The following is a 6,892-nucleotide window of genomic DNA, read 5'->3' as shown; positions in this document are numbered from 1 at the left end:
TGGTGTACTGGTGTATCGTATTTAGACGTGTGGTTAGTCCGAAATAAGTCCATGTCTTGTCCTCCCTATCTATTTATCTTGTGTTAGGTGTGTAATCCGTATTGTTCCAAAAAAAATGAGTGTGTAAACCGTATGAAGATTTCCGTGCTCCACGTATGTTAATCCTCACTTACATCTTGTTCTTCTTGTTGTTAATTATTTATGCCGCTAGAATGTGCAACTCTTCCATTTCAACTTCTGTTTCAATTCAAGGAAAAAGAATGTGTATCTGCTTATTGGTTGCCATGATGCCAATTTTGCCAAGCTCGCATCACCAGATTTTGAAAGGGTTGTTGGTATCCCAGGACGGTGTACAAAGTTTACGCTGCTTATGTTCTTGTCGCGACAAGAAAAAACCTTACACTAATTTTCTGCATTAAAATGATTTAGAAATCAATCAGCAATGACAACCACTTAACTTTATATTATAAATGCCCATGCATGTTTCAAATGGTATGATTTTGGTAGCATGTAGATGGCCACCTATCTCTTCCCCAAGAGAACAAGGACATTAGTAAAAATTCCCCGCAACAAAGGACATTAATACAAACCGCCAACGAGCGTGAATGAAAGAAGGGATGTAGGACTAACAACTTCTTGCCATCTCAAACACTCTGGGCTCTTCTATTTAGTTGTAATAAAGCTTGATAGGATTACGCTCCATAAAAACTATCTGGTTTCTTTGACAGATCTGTTTGTTCTAAATTAATGTACCAAAAAAATTATATATAATTAAGGATATCATGGATAAGTGAGCATTTAACACACTACATTGTACTGAGTGTACTGTTTATTTCTGCTGCAATGTGATACTACCTTTAGTTTCATTCAATTTAGAATGAAACCCATTTCAAAACAAGCTTTTCTTAAATATATCTCTAACTATTTTAAAATTTTAAAAAGCTTTTTAAGAAAAGGCACTTCCCTTTCAACACAAGAAAATGGAAATGAAGCTAAAATATTACATTGCATGATAAATATGCATGTTGATATGTATTTAATATTGGATATTATGTTAATTATCTATGACCAAAATTATTGAAGATATTATATCAATAGATGTATTAACCAAAATAGCATTAATTTATTAGCAACATTAGTTGTGATGAAGTAAAAAAGTTAAATATAAATTAGCGAGAATGATATATTGTAAATTAAATTAGGACAAAAAAATCAACTGCCGTTTGTAACTAATATAGCTAATATGAGTTAATTCATTCATATTTGAAAAACACATATTGTTTCAGGGATGAAAACTTAATAACATTGTAAAAGTAAAGAAAAATCATTCGGACAAAAATGCACTTCCAAATCAACACACAAAATGCACTTCCGTGTGTGTGATAGATATGCACCTTACTATGTATTTACCATATTTTATATTATGTTAATTATGTATGACAAAACTTATTTAAGATAGTATATCAATATATGTATGAACCAAAATAGCATTAATTTATTGGGAACATTAGTTGTGATGAAGCAAATAAATTCGATATAAATTTGTGAGAACAATATATTATAATTTGGCTTAGGCCAAAGAATCAACAATTTACTATTAGTTTGTTATATAAACTAATCAAGACAACTCTTGAAACGAGAACTGGCTTAAGGGAGGAACATTCAACTAACAATCATAATTAACTATAATTTTAATTCTTAAATGTAACTTTTATATAGGGTTTAGAGTAAAGCACAATATATCTCCAGTGAATCGAGGGTTAATCATTGATCAGGTGTTCTAGTATTCGGATTCCTTATCGGTATCTCAAAGTGGCGGTATCTTAGCATTCATTTAATGTCCAATGTTTAGTTGCAGCGGTAGATCTCTTGTTCACTAACCTCACACTCTCTCCACTATCTATTTTATTGTTTATTTTGTAAATAGTGATATGAATAGAGGTTATAGAATGAATTATGAACAAAACAACGTTGATATACTTTAGCGCAACATGGGGATGGGCTTGGTGCTTTAACTCTCAACCAAAAACACATGTGTAGTTAATCTCTTACACCTTATCGGTCTCCCATATTTCTCAAGTTCCAACCTGGTGCGACATGAAACATTTTGAAATTCGGAACTAAATAATTTTGTATTCTATGTTTGATTGAGTTGTATGCATGATGATGATATCCGTACTACATTTAAAAACACAACATCTACAACTGCACATACCAAAGGTATCTAAACTAAAAAGGACCAATCACTAGTGTTGCACACGGTAACTCAGTACGCACTTCAGTTTCTAGAAAATGTTGGAAATGTTCATGAGAATATGATGCTAACTAAATAACTTGTGTTTTTCTTATCCGTGAATGAAGTATCTTGCAGGGACAAGTAGAATAAAATTAAAACATGGTCAACCATGGAGATTGAAGCAAGCACACATGGAGTTGGAGACTTTCGATCAACAATAATGATGCATGAAGGCATGCACAAAACATACATGATGTCACTTTATAATTACAATATTACATATAAATGAGATGTATATTTAGGAATTTCGTAGGTAAATTAAAATGAAATGACAATGTTCTAATCGCGGCGAAGCTATAGCAACAGATTATTGGCTTCAGCTCTATTTTTTATGGTGCAATCTTCCACTAAAAATAAATAGAATACTAATTTAATGAAGGATTTGGCAAAATGTGTTGGGTTCATCTTCACCCAATCTTTGTAGACCAGCTCCGCCAATGGTTCTAGGACTAGTCACAATGCATAGTATCATATACTAGTATCATACTCTTCTTATATTAATTGATTTGTAAAATCTCAATGCAAATATATGTATAAGATTTACTTGACATTAATTTTTTCTAGTAGTATGTGTTATGATACCGTATCTACCTATGATACTAGTATCATCTCTCATCCTTAATTGCACTTGCCACATCAGCATTTTGCATGCATGAAATGCATGATACTACCCATGATACTCCCATTGTGGGTAGTCTAATGACACTTGAACTAGTTAGGGTTGTACCATGGTCCTTAATTTTTTCCTAAGCGCTAGTAATCCTTTAGTGATACCAATGTTCCAATGAATAAGGTTCATATTATTTTTAAAACTCAAATCATGTAAAGTTTGATCATGTAAAAAGCGCGATGTTATTGATGTTGTAATCTCTCTCTGCTTGAGTCCAACATGAGACGGTTCTTCGTGATGATGGGGCTCCTAAGTCGGATTGTTGTCATCGGTGTACGGAGCTATCGTCGCCGGGGAAGTTTGCGATTTTCTTGCCACCTTAGCTATTGCCTACCATAGATCCGCAGTTGGTTGATGGGTGCCCCCAATGTCGTAGTCTGTCCTTCACGGCTTGGTGTTGGAGTGTCTTGCATGAGTGTTTATTAGTGTTGCGGTGTTGAAGTGTTGGAGCGTCTTGTTTGTCGGTGGGTTCTTTGTGTGGGCTTAGCCTTGTCATTGTAGGTTTTTGCCCGGTTTTCTCACTAAAAACTGGGCTATCTCTTCTTAATTAATTGATGAGGCAAAGCTTTTGCTTTTGTTTCAAAAAAAATACAATATAAAAACTCTAATAATTATAGATGTTATAATGTAGATGTCAATATTTTTCTATAAATCTTTTATGCAAAGTTTATAAAATCTAATTTTTACTAAACCAAGAATGCGAAGTAATTGCGAATGAAAGGATTACTTATATTTTTAACAGATAGTGTATCATTCCATTTCCATCTTTGTTTTTTGAGCAGACATTCCATTTCCATCCCGGTGGAGCTTGACGGGCTGTCGGGTTGTTGGGCCCAGTAGGTAGGTCCAATTCCCTACACCTCCACGCCGCCGCGTCGCCGCTCCCCATTCCATTCCGCCATGGCCGGCAGCGTCGAGCAAGTGCTGGGCTGGTTCCCCGGCGGAGACGCCATCGCCAGGTGCAGCGCCACCTCCCTCTCCTCCGCCGCCGCCGCCGTCCCGGGCCACGACGGCGAGGACCGCATCAGCGCCCTCGCCGACCACGTCCTCCGCGACATCGTGTCCCGCCTCCCCGTCAAGGACGCCGCCCGCACCGCCGCGCTCGCCTCCCGCTGGCGCCACATCTGGCGCTCCACCCCCCTCGTCCTCTACGACGCCCACCTCCTCCCCTCCGACCGGGACCGCGTCGCCGCCGCCGTCGCCAGCGTCCTCGCCAACCACCCGGGCCCCTTCCGCACCGTCACCATCTCCTCCTGCGACTTCGCGTCCCGTGAGCCGGAGCTCGTCGCCGAGTGCGCGCGCCTCCTCGCCGCCAAGGGCGTCGAGAACCTCGTCCTCGTCAACGACCTCGCCGACTGCAGCCGCCTCCCCGCCGTCCCTTCCGACGTCCTCCGCTGCGCCTCGCTCCGCCGCCTCTTCCTGGGGTTCTGGAGGTTCCGCAGCAACTCCGCCGCCACCGATGGGTTCCCGCACCTCCTGGAGCTCACCGTGTTCGGCACCCACATGCCCGGCCACAGCCTCGACCACCTGCTCGCCTCCAGCCCCGCTCTGGGCACCCTCGCCCTCGTCCTCAGCAGAACCCGCGAGCGCGTCCACCTCCAAAGCCTCAGCCTCAAGTGCGTGCTCCTCTGGCATTACGCAACGCAGGAGGTCGTCATATCCATGGACTCCCCGCTCCTTGAGCGTCTCATCCTGTGGAAGACCCTTCACGATGGCGACGACAATGTGGTGGTGGCTATGAGGGTCAAGATTGATGGCGCCACCAAGCTACGGTTGCTTGGCTACCTGGATATGGATATCAGAGTTCATCAGCTGCAGATTGGCGACAGTGTCATCGAGGTACTACCATTTTGTGCATCTCACTTTCAAGTTTCTGTAATGTAATCACATACAGGTCATATGCTCATCCACATTTTGAGATGGCACAAGGATCACGGTCTCTTCATTATGCAATGCAAGTTGTGCATGATAATGTGTGCTCCTGCTCATGTGCCAACTACTACGTATGATCTCTCTTTCTGTTGGTGCAGCCTGACACAGAGGTGAGCCCAAGCACCGTGGTTCCAAGTGTCAAAGTACTAGCCTTGCGGGTGAACTTTGGTGTCTTGGAGGAGGTCAAGACGATGGCCAACATCCTCAGATGCTTTCCCAATGTTCGCAAGCTGCACATCGAGGTGACATTTCCCGACCCGGCACATTCAGTCAGTCGATTCACATTCATATCTTCAATTGTTTATCAGTCAGGTCTCAGGTGATTGAACTACTGCTCACTCCTGTGATTTTGCAGTCTGTCCTAGCCGCAGATGAACCCACTGCAAGTCACAATGCCAACTTCTGGCGAGAGCTCCGCCCCATCGAATGCTTCAAGTCGCGTGTCAGGAAGATATTCATTCATGAATTCCGCGGGGAGCAAAACGAAATGGAATTCCTTGGGTTCGTTGCCAGGAGTGCCGTGAAGGTGCGGAATCTGCTTTTTGGGGTTACCAAAGAAATATTTGCTTCGGGGCCTATGGTGAATGAGGCGATAAGTAAGGTGGCGGCTCTGTCGCGTGGATCATGGAACTGCGACAACTGTAACGTGGCGGTGGTGAGGCCGAATGGTTGGAGCTTCCACAGAGCATCTGATCTCTCCATTAAGGACCCTTTCCACTGATGCACCTGAAGCTGCTTGTTGATTCTAGCCTCATGAGGTATCATGTATGCACACTTGTATGCGCACTGAACACTTTATTCAGCTTGTTGGCATGGATGCTCTTGACTCTTGACAAGGCAGGTTTCCGTTATGTGATGTAATGGAAATGGGAAGAAAAGTCCCAGTTGGAAAAAAAAAGGTAGCATGAGTAGCTGCTGAATGTATTAGCAGAAACTGGGATTTTATCATGTTATCTACTGTTTTTGATCGACATTGATCTGTGTTTTACCGATGCTGCTAGAAGTAAAGGACATGCAGTTAGTCCTGTCATATTGCTTACAATCCCATCGTTTCTTTTTTTTGGCTGTAATGCTCTTTCTATTTTCTGTTCCATTCAGCAGTACACAGCACTATATGACATGCACCTCTGCCAAGTCAACTGTCATCTAAAATTGGACTTAATAATTAAGTACCAGGAAAATGATATGGATTGTGTACCACATATCATGGGATAAGCTGCAGTTTTTTTTTAGTTGTATCGACCATAAGAGAAGCGATGAATTGAAGAAATCACTGCTAACACATAAAATCCAACTTGGTATTAAAAAATGATTAGTCTTTTTGCTGCTATAAAATAAATTAGATCCCGGGAACACACCAAGGATAAAGCTATTTCAGCAACTGAGTTCAGATAAGTCTGAAGAGAGGAGAAGAGAAAGGTTCATGTACAAGTTCTTCGATGACTCTCGCCCACGCCACCTTAAAAGGTTATACAGATACACAGTGGGCCGACTTACACACATGTTGATCTTGTGAACTCTTCTGTACATTTGCTCCTTTGGTTCTTCAGGACCTCAATCAGGAGCAAATGTACAGACAAACTGACCAAGAACAGTTCTCCTGCTGACGAGTGGTGATTGTCATCACTGACCAAGAACAGTTTTCTCGCCGACAAGTTGCCGGCACTGCTTCTCCACCGAAGTAAAGCTAGAAAAGTCCAAATAAAACTCCAGGGTTAAACCTTGCTACAGTAGAGAGCACATATGTGGGGTAGCATTTCCTGATATGTAAAATGTGATAAGAGCAATGCAAAAAATAATTATGTAAACATTTAGCAAATAATTAGTGGAACCTACCTACTGCGGATATTGCTAATACTGGTCAATGTTTTCATGCTGCTTGGACAGTTGGCTTGTCCTTGTCACAAGTTTGGACGTTTACACAGGTATCTAACAAAATGAAAGACGATCTAGAATCTACCCAAGAAGATAGAGAGTCCCACATACGAGAAAAT

The 6,892-nt window shown here is 41.6% G+C and overlaps 1 pseudogene; it reads left to right on the top strand.

Moving 5' to 3' along the window:
• The first annotated feature begins 3,866 nt into the window (after positions 1–3,866).
• Positions 3,867–6,515, top strand: LOC124690910 (annotated as a pseudogene).
• The last annotated feature ends 377 nt before the right edge of the window (positions 6,516–6,892 follow it).

This window comes from Lolium rigidum, chromosome 2 (assembly GCF_022539505.1).
Source record: "Lolium rigidum isolate FL_2022 chromosome 2, APGP_CSIRO_Lrig_0.1, whole genome shotgun sequence".
In the NCBI taxonomy this organism is placed as follows: Eukaryota; Viridiplantae; Streptophyta; class Magnoliopsida; order Poales; family Poaceae; genus Lolium; species Lolium rigidum.
This window is presented reverse-complemented; position numbering and strand designations above follow the sequence as displayed.